General features: G+C 42.3%; 1 long non-coding RNA gene across 1 annotated transcript; it reads right to left on the bottom strand.

The window, feature by feature from the left end:
- Window positions 1–11,062: 11,062 nt before the first annotated feature.
- On the bottom strand, window positions 11,063–20,852 carry LOC309524542. Its single transcript, XR_014215990.1, has 3 exons — window positions 20,780–20,852; window positions 11,924–11,985; window positions 11,063–11,217 (listed from the first exon to the last, which is right to left on the bottom strand). It is a non-coding gene; the product is annotated as an uncharacterized lncRNA (long non-coding RNA).
- Window positions 20,853–21,626: the final 774 nt, after the last annotated feature.

The raw sequence follows: 21,626 nt of genomic DNA, 5'->3' as shown, positions 1-21,626 counted from the left end.
ATGGCTGTGGCAATGCCCTCTTGGGGTGTTACTGCTGTGAACCCCTCCATCGTAGGCTCAAGAATATATAAAGGATATATAAAGAAACCATATATCCTAAAGACGCCATAGTCTCTGCTGTGCCTCATTCCTAAGGTAGGACTAACTCTGGGTAAGCGCCTGGAACCCCTGGAATCTCACACCTCTCAGAAACTTGCAACACTATGGTCGCCTATGGAATTGATAGTAGGGGAAGACTTTAGTCAGCTTCACATTTCTGACTTTAAAAGTGCACGTTGTGTTGGAAAGCAGACACACAAAGTAATATTTGTAGGATTCGGGGTATGGGGGGAGTAAAAACAAAACAAAACGAGTGCTATGCATTAGTGAAACTAATAAGGATTTCTCTCTGATGTTATCCATTTCCCCTGAAATGAATGAGGGCATCTTTGGAATTGACATGTTCCATCTCGGATTAGGTTTGTGGTTCATACCACTTCAGGGTTCACATATTGGAATGTTCCTCTGTGTGTGTATCAAACAGACACCATTCTAGATGTCAAGGATGTCTTGGCCATTTTTACACATGCCATTTAGAAATATCCTTGAGCCTCCCTCCTGACATTTGAGTACATATATAATAAAAGTTAAGAAGCAGGGCTGAGCACAAGTGAAGATGTTGATCCAGCAAGCGACAACTCTTAGCAAGGTAAGTGGCCCGAGTCCCTGGACTGGGCAAGTAAACAAGCACCCCTTCGAGTCGGTTGGGCCAACATCTCTGTGCCCATGCAGATTGGAGTTGGTGCCAGCTCAGCATCTGATTGGACTCTCAGCTGCCTCACCAGAAGGAGGAGGCTCATTCATTAGGTGCTGTGGAGGTGTCTCCACAAGAGGAGGGGTCTGACTAGAGGTATCCAATAGCATGGGAGGTGACGTTTCTTTGCCTGCTTGATACCTCCTCTGGATCCAGTTGTGCTGTCTCTAGTTCATCCACCCTCTTCTCAGGTTCCAACATTTCTTAGAGGCCCAATTTCACCTTCCCTGACTGGCGGCCCCACCCCCTCCATGCCACTTCCATCAGACATTTGTATTTACGACCTCGTGTGCTCAATGAGGCCTTGGTGAACTCCTGGTTTAGATGGAGTTTTGAGTGGTGTTGGTAGCTGGGCGGATAATGCAGTCAATGCATTGGGGAGACGTCAAAGATTTGTGGTTGCGCTCTCCTCTTGAAATCGTGAAATCGTCCTCCCCTCCCCCCCAGTTGCAAATTCTTCCCTGCAACCTCTTCTCGTTGCAGCCTGCCTGGTGCCCCCTCCCCTGGATGTCCTCTGCCTGATTTCCCTCTGCAGAGCAGCACTGGCTTCCTTCAGTCTCTCTCCCTCTCAAATGCATCTCTATCATCCCGTCTCTTCCCCTGGCTGGGCCTCAGTTCAATGATTTGATTGTTCTCCATTAGGGAGCAGTTTGTGCTGTATTGATTTTTATGGCTGTTTTCGAAGCTAAGAATAGACCTGCACTCTGGGATTCGCAGTGTCAGGCTCGATTTGGAGAAGGCTATTCGGATGCTAAAGAGGGGGAAACGGCTGCCGAGTCTTGAAAGTCTCCCTCCCAGCTTCACGCTGCTTCTCTCGCGCTCCTCTTAAGAGCTCCGAAAAAGGGTTTGAAATCTGGAAGGGTTAAGTGCAGCAGGAGGAGGAGCGGCGGCGGCGGCGAGCTAAATGCTGCCTCATTAACGACGAATGCTGATTAATGGGAAAGCAAGGTCAGTCGAGGATGCATCTCTCTGGAACAGAGCATCGCTCCATCTAGCTTAGTATTGTTAACTCCAACCGGTAGTGGCTTTCCAGGGTTTGGGGCAGGTGCCTTTTGCAGCCCTGCCTGGAGGTGCAGCGATGGAAAGTTTACCTTGGGGTGAAAAAGACATGCAAAAATATCTTCCTATCTGGCAAGATGAAATCTAATCTTACCCCCTTTCTTGTTGGTGGCCTAGTGTAGCGTGGAATTGTCCAGAGAATCTTAAATAATTTTTTGGAGGTTTTGGGAATTATTGTTGGTATATTTATACCCTGCCTTTTAACCTGATGGGACTCAAGTTGACTTACAGAGAAGAACAAGAACCACTAAAAACATGGCTACCTACCTGACACTAAAAGCATGAAAAAGTCAACCATTAAAATACAATTGAACACTGACAGAATTAAAACTATAGACATATATAAACTTGGTTTTAAAACCTTGCCTTCCTTACATATCTTTAAGCACCAGCTAAAAATGTTTCTCTTTAACCAGGTCTTTGGCTGATTAACATTCTATGTCCTTTATAATGTGTTTGTGGGATGGGGGGGAATTATTGGTTTGTTTTTGTTTTTATTATGTATTTTGTGTTTTGTATTTTTATGTTGTGAACTGCCTGTGATCTTCGGATGAAGAGTGGTATACAAATAAATAAATTCAGCAGGCAACTTCTGTTTGAAGCCTGCTTAAAACTTTACTATTTTGTCAGCCTTAGGCAGGCAATTAAGACTACACAGTTCCATAATAGTTGATTTACGGTTTTAACTTTTAAAATATGTTTTTATTGTATGGTTTCATGTATAACTGTTGTAAACCCCTGTGGTGCTCTTCATGAATAGCAATATATAATTTTTTACAAATAGTAACCCCTAGGTTTGTAGCTCTAACTTTACAAAATAAGTATCTGCAGTCCCTCTGCTCTTTAGCACCCTCGTGGGTTCTGCCCACAGCAGTATCTGGTGCTTCCTGCATTAAATCCAGAGAGAATAGGCTTCGTGGACCACAGAGCACACACCATCTCTGGGCCATAACTGGTGCTCCAGACGGCAGATGCCTTTGAACGTCCTCTTTCTCCATAGCCAACTTTGACTGATTTAAGAACAAAACCACTAAGAGAAGGGTGGTCCTGATATAAAAGAAGCTTTATCGGCCCATACTTAGTTCACCTGGCCTGTTGCCAAGAGGCAAGCTTTTACTATAACTGATGAATCTGATCGTGCTTTGTCCTTGACTCTTTTTTTTAAAAAAAGAAAGAAACAGTTTTTTCCAAGGAGACCCCTGTTTATCCTGAGAGATTTCAAAGTTCTTCCATGCCATGCAGAGCTGAGTTAAGATTGCTTCCACACTAGAGCCGTTTTAGTGATGCTGAGGCTTTGCTTGTCCACAATCAGATGGAAGTTGGATTCAATTGCTGCTTTCACTCAGCTATTCGCACAGTGCCATACAGTGGTACCTCGGGTTAAGAACTTAAATCGTTCTGGAAGTCCATTCTTAACCTTGAAACTGTTCTTAACCTGAAGCACCACTTCAAGCTAATGGGGCTTCCCGCAGCTGCCGCCGCACCGCCACCATACGATTTCTGTTCTCATCCTGAAGCAAAGTTCTTAACCTGAGGTACTATTTCTGGGTTAGCGGAATCTGTAACCTGAAGCGTCTGTAACCCAAAGTACCACTGTATTATGCAAAAGGGCCCTTCCTCATGGGAACGATCCTTCAGATTCATTTACTCACAGGTAAATCCTATTCAAGAAAAACCCTTGCAATATTACTTAGCAGATCCTGTCAGGTTTCCAACAAGTAGAATCAAAATAAATTATGCAAAACATTTTAAAAAAACAAAAACCAGACATGTTTGCATATTTTACACAGAATCAAGTTTTCCTGTTTTTTTTAAAAAAAACAACAACCTTAAATATGGAGTTTTTTGGTCATATCTCCCAAAGCAGAAGCAAAATAAAGTTCCTCTGTAAAGGCTAACACCAATCCCATTGAAAGACAAATACAAGCATTGCCAGAAATAATCTTTGGGGACTGTGTGCCCTATGTTGCACTCCCCACACCCAAAAAGGGGGAGTTTATTTACTTAAAAGCATTTATACACCACTTATTATTTTCAAAATACTGTATCTCTAGTGTACAACATTAAAGCAGCAAAAAATACAATTAAAATAAAACCAAACCACTAAAACTGTAATATAAAATCATATGAAAACACAAATACCAACTACTTCTGGGTAAAAAATATCTACCTTTACAAGACATCTGGAGCAACAGATGTGTCTGGAGGCTAACAATCTAATATACATAATATAAAGGGGTGGGAGGGGTGGGAAGAGCAAAGCACACATTGGAGCAGCTGTTCCATCTCTGGCCAATAGATGAAGCTAGGTTGGTCCCTCTCATTTCATAATGTTCTTCCTCATTGGCTCCCATGGCTGGTGACATAATGGGCCAGGGACTGCCTCCCTCTAGCTCTACAGGGGGGTGTAATCAGTGGGCCTAAAAGGTGATCAAATGCTAAAGTTACACAAGGGCTGTCAGATTTCTGTGCAAAGCTGTAATTGGCTAACTCAGCCTTCCTAGCTTTGTTAATGCTAATTTAATCTTGCAACTTTATTGGTGGCATTAGCAAACTGAGAGTCTCAGCCAAAGTATTTATTTGTAGGAGATTGCGTTGTGAGGAACACAGGAGTCAGCTTTATGATTGCAGTTATCCATTACAAACATCTGTAAATGTTAGCCATTAGCTGGAAAGCAGATCTAAGGATCTGCGTAGAAGGCCCGCCCAAAGAGAGTGTCTTGTAAGATAAAACAGGTATGAAGAATCTTCCAAGATCGCCCAGTTTTGGCAAACAACAGTATTCTTAACAGAGCCAGCATTATCATTAGGGAAACAGCCAATTTTCCTCCTGAAAAGGGCTTATTGGACCATGGAAGGCCCATGTGCACCCATCAATAAGCAAATATGGCCAAATAAGGCTATTGCATAGATCAATACAGCAATAAGGTAGATCACCAAGGCAGGGCAGGAAGAGGCGGAAGCATCCACGAGTGATCATGCTCTTCTGAAGTTGACTATACAGCGGAAAGGAGCAGCCAAGCATACTAGGACTCAATTTCTTGACTTTAAGAAAGCCGACTTCATAAAACTTAGGGAAGTGCTGGGTGAGATCCCATGGACAGTAATACTAAAAGGAAAGGGTGTTCATGATGGCTGGGAGTTTGTTAAGAGGGAGATACTAAAAGCACAACGTCAGGCAATACCAGTGAGACGGAAACATGGAAGGTGCCTAAAGAAGCCAGGGTGGCTATCTAAAGAACTTTTAACTGAGTTAAGATTAAAAAAGGATGTGTACAAAAAATGGAAAATGGGGGAAACCACCAAAGAGGAATTCAAACAAATAGCCAGCACATGTAGACACAAAGTCAGAAAAGCTAAAGCACAGAATGAACTCAGGCTTGCTAGAGAGGTTAAAAGCAACAAAAAAGGCTTTTATGGGTATGTTCGTAGCAAAAGGAAGAACAAAGAAACAGTGGGGTCACTCAGAGGAGAAGATGGTGAAATGCAAACAGGGGACACAGAAAGGGCTGAACTCCTCAATGCCTTCTTTGCCTCAGTCTTCTCCGATAAAGAAAACAATGCCCGACCTGAAGAATTTGGAGCAAATGATTCAGCAGAGGAAACACAGCCCAGAATAACTAAGGAGATAGTACAAGAATACTTGGCTAGTTTAGATGTATTCAAGTCTCCAGGGCCAGATGAACTGCATCCAAGAGTATTAAAAGAACTGGCAGGTGTGATCTCAGAACCACTGGCAGTCATCTTTGAGAATTCCTGGAGAACAGGCGAAGTCCCGGCAGACTGGAGGAGGGCAAATGTTGTCCCTATTTTCAAAAAGGGGAAAAGAGAGGACCCAAATAATTACCGCCCAGTCAGTCTGACATCAATACCAGGGAAGATTCTGGAGCAGATCATTAAGCAAACAGTTTGTGAGCACCTAGAAAGGAATGCTGTGATCACCAATAGTCAGCATGGATTTCTGAAAAATAAGTCATGTCAGACTAACCTGATCTCGTTTTTTGATAGAATTACAAGCCTGGTAGATGAAGGGAACGCAGTGGATGTAGCCTACCTTGATTTCAGCAAGGCATTTGACAAGGTGGCCCATGATATTCTTGTAAAGAAGCTGGTAAAATGCGGTCTTGACTATGCTACCACTCAGTGGATTTGTAACTGGCTGGCTGACCGAACCCAAAGGGTGCTCATCAATGGTTCCTCTTCATCCTGGAGAAGAGTGACTAGTGGGGTGCCACAGGGTTCTGTCTTGGGCCCGGTCTTATTCAACATCTTTATCAACGACTTCGATAATGGACTCAAGGGCATCTTGATCAAATTTGCAGATGACACCAAATTGGGAGGGGTGGCTAACACCCCAGAGGACAGGATCACACTTCAAAACGACCTTGACTGATTAGAGAACTGGGCAAAAACAAACAAGATGAATTTTAACAGGGAGAAATGTAAAGTATTGCACTTGGGGGGAAAAAATGAGAGGCACAAATACAAGATGGGGGGACACCTGGCTTGAGAGCAGTACACGTGAAAAGGATCTAGGAGTCTTGGTTGACCACAAACTTGACATGAGCCAACAGTGTGACGTGGCAGCTAAAAAAGCTAATGCAATTCTGGGCTGTATCAATAGGAGTATAGCATCTAGATCAAGGGAAGTAATAGTGCCACTGTATTCTGCTCTGGTCAGACCTCACCTGGAGTACTGTGTCCAGTTCTCGGCACCACAGTTCAAGAAGGACACTGACAAACTGGAACGTGTCCAGAGGAGGGCAACCAAAATGGTCCAAGGCCTGGAAACGATGCCTTATGAGGAACGGCTAAGGGAGCTGGGCATGTTTAGCCTGGAGAAGAGGAGGTTAAGGGGTGATATGATAGCCATGTTCAAATATATAAAAGGATGTCACATGGAGGAGGGAGAAAGGTTGTTTTCTGCTGCTCCAGAGAAGCGGACACGGAGCAATGGATCCAAACTACAAGAAAGAAGATTCCAACTAAACATTAGGAAGAACTTCCTGACAGTAAGAGCTGTTCGACAGTGGAATTTGCTGCCAAGGAGTGTGGTGGAGTCTCCTACTTTGGAGGTCTTTAAGCAGAGGCTTGACAACCATATGTCAGGAGTGCTCTGATGGTGTTTCCTGCTTGGCAGGGGGTTGGACTCGATGGCCCTTGTGGTCTCTTCCAACTCTATGATTCTATGATTCTATGATTCATCCTCATGTCTGGATTGTGAGGCCAAATATGTTGAAACAGCAAACCCCATTTCTGAAATGAGAGACATCTGGATGTGCCATGGTTTTTGTTGCAGTCATCATCACCATCATCCTATCAAGGCTCTTTTACAGAGCTATATAAGCAAAACAAGAAAAGGCAGGTCCTTGCTCCAAGAAAATATAACTTAAATTTCAACAGTAAGGAAGGTAAGGTAAGGAAGGAAGATGACGCTTCTAACTACAGCAGGCCTGCCAGCCGGTTTAATCCAGCCCCTGTGGCAGTTTATTTCCCGGGGTAAAATCCTAAAAAACCTCAATCATTTCAATCCTAAAAAAAGATTAACAACTTTGGTTGGCCCTCACGGCCCTTCACTTCATCAAATCTGGCCCTCTTTGAAAAAAGTTTGGACCCCACTAAACTAGGGGATGCTCACTGTCATAGCGGCTTTCTGGGTGCTTGAGAGATAGATAGATAGATAGATAGATAGATAGATAGATAGATAGATAGATAGATAGATAGATGATAGATAGATGATAGATAGATAGATAAAGAGAGAGAGAGAGAGAGAGCGGAAAAATTGTGGCCCTCCAGATGTTGCTACAACCATAGGCAGGATTTATTTTAGGGTGGCAGGCTTTATGCTGGGAGGCAGAATGGAGTTATCTGCTATACAATTGGTCAGTTAGTTAAGTATTTTCTTTTATTTACTTGATGTGTAGGATAAGGGGACGACAGAGGATGAGATGGTTGGATGGTGTTCTTGAAGCTACCAGCATGAGTTTGACCAAACTGCGGGAGGCAGTGGAGGACAGGAGGGCCTGGCGTTCTCTGGTCCAGGGGGTCACGAAGAGTCGGACACGACTAAACGACTAAACAACAACAACACTTGATGTGCGGGGCAGGTGCCTCCCCTTGCCCGCCCCTCCCCCCCCCCAGCTATGCCCATGGCTACAGCCCCTGTAAATACTGATGATTGATTGATCTTGCTGACTGGGGCTGATGGGAGTTGAAGTGCAACAACATCTGGGGAGGCACTAGTAGGAGGGAGAGGGATTGGACAGTGCTAAGTAAGCGTGGAAGGATTTTAAAGTTTAACTCTTGCTATATATGGTGCCTTCCAACAGTTGTATGGCATGCAAAGATTCAGGAAGTGTGGTTTTCCCTTACATGTCATAGTCCTTGCTGGAGGTCAGATTTCTGCCTGCCACACAGCAGTTAAAACAACACAGCCTCTGGCAGACACAAAAAGTGGAAGCTAGATATATTTCACTCCAAAATTGAAATGATGTCTTATTTTTAATAGCCTCATATGGTTGACAATAAATCAGCACTTTTCTCCATCTCTCTCTCTCTCTCTCCTTTTTCCCAGTCCTTAAGGACAAGGGGGGAAATTGCCACATTTGGATTATGAAGTATTAAGTGGAAGCGAGTTGGATGCATCATCATGTCACATTTATATCCCCAACTCTTGAGAAGCCAGTAGGGGAACAAGGGGATAATCCCCACTAATCCCATTATCTGCTTATGAGCAAGAGCAGAGTCTGAGATGGTGCCAGAGTCTTTGGTACCTCTTGGCTCTGCACTTATTTAAATGTACCTTCCATCCTGTTCTGCTGGATGTTCTGTACTTGTGCTGCTTGCATTTGCATGAACTTGTGCTCTAAGATGCCATTTTGTAGTGTCCCCATCCTTCCACCTTAAACTGAAGGTTTAAGGCAAGGATGGAATAACTGTGGCAACAATGGCCATCATCCCTGCCCCTTGCTCATCATGCTGGCTGTGGCTGATGGGCCACAACTTCCCCCTCCCTGGTTAGGGAAAGAATACAGAAGACTTTTGCTACAGAGCACTCCTTTATTTAGAGCTTCAGTCCTCCCCACTTTAAACCATCTATGCTTGCAATATACAATGTAAATTATGTGCATTGTGATTGTTTGATCTGACTGTTTTGTTCCAGTTTCAGCTTTGATATTTTGGCAACAGACCATTTTGACAAAGGCTGTGTTGGTAAAGAACAATGGGCAGGAAATTCAAGCTAAGCAGGATTCAGCTTCAGGGCATGTTTTTATTTTATACATGACTTAATGCCAGTGGTGGGGAATCTCAGGCCAGATGGCCAAAAATGACCCGCCAAGGCCTCTTTATGGTTAGAGCCATAAACCATGCCAACACTGATCCTAAGAGAACTTGTGTGGTGCTGCCATTACATTCCTGGCATATGGGCTGGGGCTTTCTACGGTGCCCCAGCAACACAGGGAGGAGCAACTTTTATGCCACCATTTGCAATGTATGGCTGCCATGCTCCCATTGTAATAGGAGGCACCAGCTTTTGCTGTGTAAAGGGTCCAGCTCATTGCCACAGACCAAGTGCTGTTCAGCAAACTGGAGAATTCAGACTTGCTGAACAAGCGTTGACCCATGACTGAGAGATGAAGCACAGGTTGCATCAGGTCACTGGATTTTTACAACAATGGCAGGAAAAACCTCTTTTGGTGCCAAGAGGGAGCAAATGTGGAGATGGAATCTAATAGGTACTAGTGCAAGACTGGAAACAGCAGAGTTGGAAATTGGCTGGGTTTCAGCATTTGAGTTTGAAGGATCCTCCAACCTCCCATGTGAAATGTAACCAAAGTAACATGATGCGGTAGTTTGCTTATTTCAGTATATTAATACATCTTGGGTCCCATCCCCAGTCTTGACATGCAAGTAAGATCAGGGCCCTGGAAGGATTTAAGTTACTGAAAGGCTGTGCTGGACCTACGAAATTAGCCATAGGGGGCAAAAGTCTGCCCTGCCACTTCCCTCTCCCCAATTCCTTATTGTAAACTTTCATATATTTTTTTTGGGGGGGGGAGTCCTTTGTTGTGGTGGTGGCAGCACTTAATAGCCACCTGTCAAATGCAACATCAGTTTCCAAAGTGTTGCTCAGTGCATTTTTGTTGTGCAGAAGTAGTTCACCATCCAGATCCTGGCACTGGAATAAGAGACATGGGGAGTCAGACAGTGTGTCTCTGGACTACTCCTGGTTCTTGTGCCCCCGCCTGGGTGAAAACTGATTTGACTGAATCATAGAGTTGGAAGAGACCACAAGGGCCATCGAGTCCAACCCCCTGCCAAGCAGGAAACACCATCAGAGCACTACTGACATATGGTTGTCAAGCCTCTGCTTAAAGACCTCCAAAGTAGGAGACTCCACCACACTCCTTAGCAGCAAATTCCACTGTCGAACAGCTCTTACTGTCAGGAAGTTCTTCCTAATGTTTAGGTGGAATCTTCTTTCTTGTAGTTTGGATCCATTGCTCCGTGTCCGCTTCTCTGGAGCAGCAGAAAACAACCTTTCTCCCTCCTCTATGTGACATCCTTTTATATATTTGAACATGGCTATCATATCACCCCTTAACCTCCTCTTCTCCAGGCTAAACATGCCCAGCTCCCTTAGCCTCATAAGGCATCGTTTCCAGGCCTTGGACCATTTTGGTTGCCCTCCTCTGGACACGTTCCAGTTTGTCAGTGCCCTTCTTGAACTGTGGTGCCGAGAACTGGACACAGTACTCCAGGTGAGGTCTGACCAGAGCAGAATACAGTGGCACTATTACTTCCCTTGATCTAGATGCTATACTCCTATTGATGCAGCCCAGAATTGCATTGGCTTTTTTAGCTGCCGCGTCACACTGTTGGCTCATGTCAAGTTTGTGGTCAACCAAGACTCCTAGATCCTTTTCACATGTACTGCTCTCAAGCCAGGTGTCACCCATCTTGTATTTGTGCCTCTCATTTTTTTTGCCCAAGTGCAATACTTTACATTTCTCCCTGTTAAAGTTAATCTTGTTTGTTTTGGCCCAGTTTTCTAATCTGTCAAGGTCGTTTTGAAGTGTGATCCTGTCCTCTGGGGTGTTAGCCATCCCTCCCAGTTTGGTGTCATCTGCAAATTTGATCAGGATGCCCTTGAGTCCATCATCCAAGTCGTTGATAAAGATGTTGAATAAGACCAGGCCCAAGGAATGAACAAAAGGCTTCAGTCAATTTAAAGTAACTCCATGTATTCCCAGGATAAGTGTTGATGGAGACTCTGTAGCTGCTCAAGGACTACAGTTCCCACCATCCCTGACAATTGTGTTTGGTAGCTGGGGCTGATGAGAGTTGCCACCCAATAGCAGGTTCTTCATTCCCAGTGTTTTGTTTGTTTGTTTGTTTGTTTTTGTTTTTTTTATTCAAAACTATAACAAGACATTTTATCCAAAAACATATCATCCTTGTCTCCCCCCCCATTTTTCTTCCCTCCCCCCTCCCACACAAACCCCCCCACCCCCACCCCCCCAACTTCCCTCAGTTCCAGTCTTTGGTTTCTCTAAGAATGCTGTTTTCTGCATGTTACAAAGCTGTATGGATCCTCAAACTATTTAGCTGATTATTATCAATAAAAAGTTTGTGAATGTTTATGCAAAACCTGCCAAGGAGTCCAGTTCACTTTGTTGTGTCTTCAGATACTTTGTAAAGGGTTCCCATTCATCCCATTCATCCTTAAAGTCACAGTTATCCTTGTCCCGTAGCTTATATGTCAGTTTTGCCAGTTCAGCATAGTCCATCAATTTTTCTTGCCATGATTCTTTAGTTGGGGTTTCTTCAGTCTTCCATCCTTGTGCTACCAGAACTCCCGCGGCTGTTTTGCATACATGAAGATGTTTTTCAACTTTTTTGGCAGGTCTTTCCCTACAATCCCCAACAAAAATGCCTGGGGTTTTTAAATAAATGTTAAATGGAACATTTTCTTCAATTTGTTGTAAATCATTTCCCAAAATTTTTTAATTACCTTACAATCCCACCACATATGATGAAATGTCCCCTGCTTTTCCTTACACTTCCAACATACATTCCAGGTGTTAAGGGACTGCAACCATTGACAGCCTTTGGGCATCTTTTCTGGGTACCTAGTGTAGGAGAGAGTCAATAGTTCAGTGGCAGGTCATGTTCTTTGCATGGGGATCATATCAATTTCAATCCCAGGCATCTCCAACAATAAAGAAAAAAGGAAAGACGGAATAGGCACATAAGAAGGCAAGAAGAGCCTGGCTGCTGGATCAAGCCAGTGGCCCCTTGAGTCCAGCAGCCTATTGCCGCAGTGGACAACCAGATGCCCAAAATGGGAAGACCACAAGCAGGAATGAGGGAGCACAGTGAACTCTCTCTCCACTTGTGATTCCCAGGAACTGATATTTAGAGGCACACCCCCCCCGACAGTGGAAGTAGAACATAGTCTTCATTGGTTGTAGCATGTACTGGGGAAGAGTCCCTGTATGAATCACTACAAAGCTCTTCCCAGTCAGAATAGCCTATAGTGGGAGAGGTGCACAAATTGTCTGACCGGCTATGAGAAAATTCCTTAATAGCTGACATTCAAAGAACAATTTGTCATTTTCCCAGTTTCTGTGTAACGTGTGTGTGTGTATTATATAATTTTATATATACGACAAGAGCACCGTTGCCTTTAGGTGAACATTTCCCTATTTTAACATGTCGGTTTCAGCAGCTGGATTTCGGTTACTTTCACAGCTGTTATAAAAGGCAAAGAATCCTGCTAAAAGAATAAGGGCCAGAGAATCTAGCACACCACTTCTCCCATATAAGTCTTGAAGACCAGTCCTTCCCTCCCTTCTCCCCACATCTACTCATAGATGGCACTGTACAGTCATTGCTTTCACAGCAGGTAGCACAGTCTAGTAAATTTCTCACTTCACAGCTCTAGTGATTTTTGCCCTCCATGATAGTGGGGAGGTAATTAAGCTCAAGCAGGGATCATTATTAGCCGCCATTGGGAAAGTGTGTGCAACAGCAGCAAGGCCACAGATTCCCGCTTCTGCCATTCAGATAGATCTTCCCTGAGCTGCAAATGGACAACCAGCTTACCACAGAAATCAACTCCAACCTCATCAGAAAAATCCTGTTCCTTTCCTTTCCTTTCCTTTCCTTTCCTTTCCTTTCCTTTCCTTTCCTTTCCTTTCCTTTCAGGGGGATCTTTGTTGTCTTTCTTGGGAGAGTTTAAACATGGTTTATGGAATTATGTATTTACCTGCTTTCAATATACAGTATATACAATTCCAATGATTTATATTAAGGATGGGGAACCTGTGAACTTTCTGGATTTAGCTGGACTCCTTTCCATCACCCCTGGCTGGGGCTGATGGGAGTTGTAGTCCAACAATATCGGGGGGGGCACAGGTTCACCACCCATGCTTTATATTAGCTGTAGCCAGACTGTTGATTAATTGTGCAAATTAATGGGAGAGTGAAAACCTGGTGGTAAATCCTTACATGAATTCTCTTAATCACCCTCTGGAATTTACTAGTGAGTTAAATTTTCTATGAACATTTTAAAAAAAAATGTTTTGCCTTGTTATGTACTAAGCTTGGATCCTAGAATAATAGGCAGGTCCTAGAATGCAACAACTGACTGGCTTGCAGGAGAAGACCAATCAGGCTCCAGGAGGAAGTTAATCAGCCTATTAGGCTGGTAGGATCCTAGAATGCAACAGCTGATTGGCCTGCAGGAAAAGACCAATCAGGCTCCAGGAGGGAAGCAGAATCAGTCAATCAGACGGGATTCATTGTGTAAATAATGTATATAAAAGCCTGAGGTTTGGGGGGCAATTCAATCACTGTTTTACAAGCTGCAATAAAGAGCATGAAATCACTGCAGGACTCTGAGTATATGTCATGCCTTTTTATAGTTCTCCATTTTGATCCAATCCCAGTACGTTGTTTCCTGGATTGAACAAAGTAGCAATTCTCCTCTAACTCCTTCCAAACACAACATCTCCCATTCAGTGATCTTTTGAGTAGAATTCTTCTTCTTCTTCTTCTTCTTCTTCTTCTTCTTCTTCTTCTAGAAAAATGGTGAGATATAGGAGGTAAAATTCCTGCCAAAGGTGATTTTTGATGCAGGTCACCTCTATAGTTAAACTCCATTACTTATGTCCTGCTTTCAAAATGAAATTCAGAGGAGAAAAATGGGCCATGTATGAACAACGCTGTGTATTTACTTAACACCGAAATCACTGATTGGAGAGCACTGGGGAAATGTTTCACTGTGATTAAAATTTAGCTAGTGCTGTGCATCAAAACAAAAGATGCTCCCCCACCTCTGTATCCTCTCAAGTATTTCCTAGGTCAGCTTCAATTAATTCCTTAGAAAACAAAAACAGGGGTGGTGAGAGGCAGTGTGTTCATGATGGCATTGGTGTGGCTGTGTGTGATCCCGCTTTCAATACTGTTTGTGCCGCCAAACAGTGCAGGGTGGACATACCACATTGTTTTCAATCAGTGCATGTCCCATATCTTCCTGCTGAAATCTTGTAACTTTTGATACGACAAACACTCCCCCCCTCTGTGTGTCCTGTTCTGTCGAGCTATAGCACAAGAGTACCCCTCCGGATGACAACAATGTGTTTACTCTGGAGAAGCATTGCTAACATCAAATAAAGTGGAATGGCGTGTGGACAAAGACATGCTGAAGAGAACACCTGCCTTAATGCCCACCAGTGTGGAGGGGTCAAAGTTTTTCGACTTCTAGAACACTAGGGGAACCCAGTCTACCTCTGAGAAAAGGGACTAAAGAGGCACTGCCATATGCTTCTTTTTATTTTATTTTTTTACTAGTAATTTTTTATAAATGGTTTCCTGAAAATAACTTTCCCTGGCATTACTCTACCTGAGTTTTCTGTTTCTTCAGCTTTGATGGATATGCTTCAGTTCCCAGCAGTCAAACAGCCCTGACCAGTGCTCCAATGGGCTGTCAGTACAAATGGCAGCACACTACCTATCACTGGCTGCTAATTCAGAGTGGAACGACACATTGTGCTTGCCATGGGTCCACAGCAGAAAATGACACACCACCCTGTGCTACAGAAGGTAACGTTCCCCATAATGGAAAAGGTCACCTACCCCATGCTATAACATGGTCACCATGTGATATTCCTCACTTATGTCATTCACTAGAAAGGATGGGGAAATCTCAAGCAAAAGGGGTGCTAAAAGGTTGTGGAAAGGATATACCCAAAATTAAGAAATAAAAGATTCAAGATCTAAACTCCCCAATAACCACGACAGAGCTTCATCAAGCAATAATTAAGATGAAGCTGGGAAAATCCCCAGGTCCAGATGGTCTTACCGCAATACATTACAAAAAATTAGAGGAACCACTATTATCACCTATGAAGACACTCTTAAATAGAATACTAGAAGACGGGAAAATTCCCAACACCTGGAAACAGGCTCACATAGCAGTAATCCCAAAACAAGGTCGAAATAAAGAGTTTATAACCAGTTATAGACCAATATCATTACTAAATAATGATTACAAGATCTATGCACAAATATTGGCAACAAGATTAAAGACAGTTTTGCAGGATTGTATAAATAAAGAGCAGGCAGGGTTCTTGCCGGGCAGGAAAATGAGTGATAATATAAGAACAGTGATTGATATGATCGAGTATTTAGACATGAAACCGAGTAAGAAGGTAGCCTTTGTTTTTGTGGACGCGGAAAAGGCGTTTGACAAAGTATCATGGAAATTTCTAAAAATATTATTACACCAGATGGACATGGGAGACCAAATTACAAGAGGGCTAAAAGCAATTTATGAACAACAAGAAGCAAATATAATAATAAATAATGACACGACTGATTATTTTAAAATACAGAAGGGCACCAGACAAGGGTGCCCACTCTCACCTTTATTATTCATTTTGGTTTTGGAAATATTAAATCAAGAAATCAGATTGGATCAAGAAATAAATGGAATATTCCTAGGAGAGAAAATATACAAAATAAGGGCATTTGCAGATGATTTAGTCTTAATGGTTGAAAATCCAAAGGAAAGCATAACAAAGGCTCTAGAAAAAATGGGAAACTTTGGAAGGGTATCAGGTTTTGCTTTGAGTAAAGAAAAAACGAAACTAATGGTAAAAAAACATGGGAGATCAAGAGAAAAAGGACCTGGTAGAAAAATTTGGAATACAAATTGTAAAAAAAAATTGAAATATTTAGGAATACAAATAACAATGAAAAATATAAATTTGTTTGAAGATAACTATAAAAAAAAATGGGAAGAAACAAAAAGAGAAATGGAAACTTGGACAAGATTGAATTTAACACTCTGGGGTAGAATTTCGGTTATTAAAATGAATATCTTACCAAAACTTCTGTTCCTTTTCCAAATGATTCCCATAATAGGTAAATATGATTGTTTTAAAAAATGGATAACGGACCTAACAAAGTTTATATGGCAAGGCAAAAAGCCACGGATCAAACATAAATTATTAACCGACATAAAAGAGCGGGGAGGTTTTGGGCACCCAGACCTGAGACTATATTACGATGCGGCATGCTTTACTTGGATCAAGGATTGGATCAAATTGGATAACAGTGACATTTTGGATTTGGAGGGATGGAACAACAGATATGGTTGGCATGCCTGTCTAATTTATAACAAAGTGGCAGTACATAAAGAATTTCTAAACCACGTAATTAGAAATGCATTATACAAGGTCTGGGTGAGACACAGAAGGTTGTTAGAACCGAAAACCCCATGGTGGGTCTCACCGTTAGAAGTAATTTCGGTTAAAAAGAAAAATACTATAGGAAGAATGGCAACATGCCAGTGGCTCCCAAAGGAAGAACAGGGCCAATTAAAACTAAGACCATACGAAGAGGTGACCCAATACTGTACCACATGGCTACAATATCACCAAATTGCACAAATATTCAACCAGGATAAAGTAATTGGATTTGAAAAAGAAGAATCAAAATTACAAAAAGTATTATTACAAAATTCAAAAAAGAATATATCTAAAATGTATAATTTATTATTAGAATGGGAATTAAAGGATGAAGAAGTAAAAGAAGTTATGATTAAATGGACATGTGATATAGGATATGTAATTCGGCTGGAACAATGGGAGAAATTATGGAAAGATATTAAATTCACGGCATGTTATACAATAAGAGGAAATTTTATGAAAATGGTGTACCAGTGGTACTTAACTCCTGTAAAATTGGCTAAAATTTACAAATTAAAATCGAATATCTGCTGGAGATAAAAAAGAAATAGGAACAATGTTTCACATGTGGTGGGAATGCCGACCTATTAAACAATTCTGGAATGAAATCTATGAAGAACTCAAAAATATGTTTAAAATATCTTTCAGTAAAAAACCGGAGGCATTCCTTTTAGGTTTAATTACAAATGATATTTCCGAAAATCAAAGGAAAGTATTCCTTTATGCAACAACAGCTGCCAGGATGCTTATAGCAAAAAACTGGAAAGGGAGAAAAATTCCATCAGTGAAAGATTGGCAAATTAAATTTTGTGAATACATAAATCTGGCAAGACTCACAGCATACATAAGGGGACAATCGGACCAGAAATTATTAAAAGAATGGGGTTGTGCTAAAGAGTATATGAAAAAAACATTTTTCTGGAGTAAGTATATTGGTATGTAATGAATGATGCTTTACAGGGTTAAAGAAAAAGAAAAATGGTGTTTTTAAAAAAAGTACAAAGGTGGAAGTAATCTAATTAGACACAACAATATAGTAAGAGTAAATTTTTTGAGGTCTTAGAACAAAGGAAGGAAGTCAATACGTGTTTATGTACGTAATGATATGGTTTTTTCTGTAGATGTGTGCTTTTTCGTTTATGTTTAGTTTTGTTTTGTTTTCTTTGTTTTTTTCTTTTTGTTTTTTTATGTTCCTTTTTTGTATAGTATAATTTTGGATTCAATGTTTGTAATTTTTGTTATGATTCTGCATTGAAAATAAAAAAATTTAAAAAAGCAAAAGGGGTGCTACAAAATATGGCAGAAAAGACAAGCTTGACTCTGGGATGCCAGTTTGAGTGGCAGCTGTGTGTCAAGTGTCATGGGTAGTTCCACCCTAACATGGTGTACAATCCACCAAGGCTGTGTGCACACTATACCTTTGAATACTCTTTTGAAGCATATTCTTTCCCTTGAAGGGTTCTGGGTGCTGCAGTTTACACTTCACAGAGTTGCAATTGCCAGCAGCCCCCAAGAAACTACAGTGCCCAGATATGTACTTCCAATGTGCTTTAAAGTCTTAGTGAATACGCAGCCAAAGAAGTAGGTTCCCAGTGTATTGTGCCCCAACATCCTATTGTGATGCTGTGAAAGGCACCTAAGAAACACCAGCTGCCTTGCTTATGATGCAGCTCCCCCTGGCTTGCAGGCCAATTAAGTTTACCTAAAGGCATAGCCTGCTGTGCAGAGTGGATGTCCTCCATCAACGGTTTTGTGTAATGTGACTTATAAACCTGAATCCAGCATCATTGAAACCTTTCATTTTGTTAATGTTAAAAGAGTCTAGATAGAAGTGGATGAATTAGACAGAACTTGCATCTGTGTTTGGAGGTGGGGGTGGAAGGGAGAAATGGGATGCACAAAACATTCTGATATTCAGAGGCAGGTCAATAGGACGCTTCCCTAGCTATTGTCCTATCTGCAGATTCACAATATCACCCTGATGAAGAGTAGCACAAATGCTTGTATCCAGAATTTTAGTGAAATAAAAGGTAGTAAAGATGGGTTAAGGCTTATGAGTTAAATACACATGACTGAGGGAGCCAGTTCCTAAACTACATCACTCTTTAGAAACAACGATAAAATCAATAGCACTTGTAAAACAAATATAGATATTAGATAACTCCATCATGTGTCTGGACAGGCTTGCTGAAATGGAAGGTTTTGTCAGACAAATTCAGCCAATGGCCATTAGCTATGATTGCTAAATGGAAGCTTTAAGCTCTAAAGTGGCCCTTTAGATGTTGCCACTCCAGCTCCCACCAGCCCCACCCAGCATGGCCCAATAGTCAGAGATGGTGGGAATTGTAGCCCAACTCCAGCCCAGAGGCACGATACCTCTGAATACCAGCTGGGAGCAAATGGCAAGCAAATGGCAAGGCTGTTTCTGCTTATAAACTTCTCAGGAGTAAGAGGCTGGCTTCTGTGAGGAGCAGGATGCTGATCTAAATGAACCTTTGCATTCTTTATGCTAGATATGTCTGGAGTGCAATCCCACTGCTGTTGCGGCTGCAACAACAGCACATACCACCACCATTTCCTCAGAGCTGTGCACTGGCATTTTTTCATCATCTTTTTTTTACACAGACATCCTTCCCTGCACACATTATCTTCTGGCGTTTTGAAACAGGATGACTCTTCATTTTCCATTCCTTATTAATTTTCCAGACCTGTGCATGGGTGACAGAAATTGATTGCATTTGGAGGTGGGGGGAGGATGAGAGAGCCTTTTATGGAGCTGCTGGGGCATACGAGGGTGGGGGGAGGCATGGAAACAGCCTGCAGAGCCAGAGGTAGGAAGAGGGCACAGCAAATTAACCAGAGAAACCCCACAATTGAAGCCAAAGGGTGACACTCTTCTTCTCTCCCTCTTGATCTTAATTTCCTCCCCTTTACATATTGTAACACCAATAATAACAAAAAGAAAGTAGCATCTAAAGAAAGCACAGAAGTGGTGCCTTTAAGTTTAAATAATAGCTATTAATGACAAATCTATACTTAAATGTATGCTTGTTAATTGGCCTATTAATGTAAGATAATCATTCCTTTTAGAAATATATCATCCATTATATATATATGAATGATCTATAATCAATATATAGCGAGCAAGCAGTAAAGTATGTGCTTCTGGGGCCATTCCAATGGCAGTGCAAAGTGCTTTACAGCTTGTCTTACATTTAACTTTATGAAAAAGATGCAGGGATGTGTTCTTTAGAGATGGGGAACCTGTGGCCCTTCAGCTATTGCAGGACTCCAGCTCCCTTCAGCCCCAGTGGGAGTTCAGAGTCTAACAACACCTGGAGGGCCAGAGGCTCACCATCACTATTCTAAACACAACTTGGAAGGTTGGTGGCAAAGTCAGGACTTGAGTTCTGGGCTCCTGTTCCAGAGTAGGAAAATTGGACCTTTAAAATGGGATGTAAAAAGGGAATGGTGTGGGGATAGTGTAACAGGACCAAAAGGGCACATTTCCTAGGAATGTTTACTCTGAAATAACTCTCACTGCATTCAGTGGAACTTATGCCCAAGTAAGGAAACAGGATTGCAGCCCAAGTATTGTACTGATAGCCAGTGGTTTGGAAATCAGGGGATTTGGAGAAGGAGATGTTTGTGTGTGGCTACTGCCAGGGCAGTGAGAAGGGGGGAGTGGTGCAAGCATGAAATGCATGTGACCCAGGCATCACTGTGGCGTCATGGGCCCTCATTAATCATCTCCCCCTTAATGAGCCTTTCTGAGCTCCACCTCCCTTAAGTACCAGGAAGGGAGTTTAAATTGAGCTGAAGCATGGGTTGTAAATCATGTTCCATTTACTATTGAAATATGTGGAGTGGTTGCTGAATCATATTGATGCTCTGTCAATGGGAAGTGTATCATATTAATGGTAGCCTGTTGGGCTCAGTCTCACAACAAAGTATGGTGGTGCAAGTGCAAGGCAGCAGGATGCTAATTAATTTCCAAATATTGTGAACATATCCAGAAAATATAAATGAGACATAGAATCATAGAACTGTAGAGTGGAGGGGTGCCTGAGGGTCATCTAGTCCAACCCCCTGCAATGCAGGGATCTCATCTAAAGCACCCATGATAGATGGCCATCTGATTAAAAACATCCAAGGAAGGAGAATCCACCTTGTTCCAAAGGAGTCCATATTCCACCATCAAAAGACTCCCGATCAGAAAGTTCTTCTTGATATTTAGTCAGTTCACAGCAGTAATCTGAAGGCAGGCATTATCTTATGGTTACAGTGAAAAGAAGTGTGAGCTACATCTCAGACTTTCTGCTTGCGGGCTCCATCCTCTGTGAAGGTTGAGCCATATGCTGGCTAAGAGCCAGGAGAGGGAGAGCCCAAGAGTAAGAGTAAGAATCCAAGAGAAAGATGGTTGTGTGGCCAGTGCTTTTATCTGGTCAGCTAGGGTCACACCCATTTACCTGGTCACACACAGAGGGAGGAAGCTCCAGAGCACGTATGACAGGAAGTCCTCCCTGTCTGGAGCCACATTGCCCTGTGTGTCCATTCTAGGCAACAGAAAAATGTTGTACTTGACTGCTCTAGTAATAATACATCCCACAGGTCCTACCCTCCAGAGCAGGAGAAAACAAGCCTGCTTCATCTTTCATGGGACAGCCCTTTAGATACTTGAAGACAGCTATCATATCTCCTCTCAGACTCCTCTTTTCCAGACTAAACATGCCCAACTCCCTCAACCGTTTCCCTCAACGGGAGGTTCCAGACCCTTGATCATCTTGGTCACCCTCCTCTACACATGTTCTAACTTGTCAATATCCTTCTTAAATTGTGGCACCCAGAATGGACACAGGCATTCACACCCATCCTCCAAATATTCTTCAGCATCCTACTTTCCATCTTACCTTTCCTATTCCCTCTGGGAATACTCTATTAAGGGGATTGAAAAATAAGTCCATACTAAGATCATATTGGCCAGTGACATGATGGTTGAGGGCACCTTGTAACAG

Source organism: Podarcis vaucheri (genome assembly GCF_965113315.1).
Source record: "Podarcis vaucheri genome assembly, chromosome: 2".
Classification (NCBI taxonomy): Eukaryota; Metazoa; Chordata; class Lepidosauria; order Squamata; family Lacertidae; genus Podarcis; species Podarcis vaucheri.
Note: the sequence above shows the minus strand (reverse complement) of the source record. Positions and strands in the feature narration are given on the sequence as shown.